Raw genomic sequence first — 307 nt, forward strand, 5'->3', positions numbered from 1 at the left:
CTGGTTGGAACAATTAATGTCAATGCAAGATCATGGAAACATGTTATTCTAGAGCTCCAATAAGGTTGAAACAGCCTGGTAATGAGCCAACACATGAAGGAAAACTTCCCTGGAAAGTTGCCTGGATCCACAACAGACTTTGCATGAAGGAGAAATGAACTTTAGTTGACAACGTTAAATGACTGAGAGTTGAAAATGACTGATATCACCTGATTAATGGTCTTTGCATTTATTTTCCTTTATTGTAACTGTCTATTTACTTATCTGCCTCCCCCACCTTACCCAAAAGCTCCTGTATGGCAATTTC

The 307-nt window shown here is 38.8% G+C and overlaps 1 protein-coding gene across 1 annotated transcript in view; it reads right to left on the reverse strand.

The window, feature by feature from the left end:
• The window catches only part of LOC144222280 (gamma-aminobutyric acid receptor subunit alpha-3-like), a 132,709-nt gene that overhangs the window by 131,665 nt on the left and 737 nt on the right, over window positions 1-307 (reverse strand). The gene's annotated exons all lie outside the window — the stretch shown is intronic.

This window comes from Crocuta crocuta, unplaced genomic scaffold (genome assembly GCF_008692635.1).
Source record: "Crocuta crocuta isolate KB4526 unplaced genomic scaffold, BGI_CrCroc_1.0 scaffold872, whole genome shotgun sequence".
NCBI classification, from domain to species: Eukaryota; Metazoa; Chordata; class Mammalia; order Carnivora; family Hyaenidae; genus Crocuta; species Crocuta crocuta.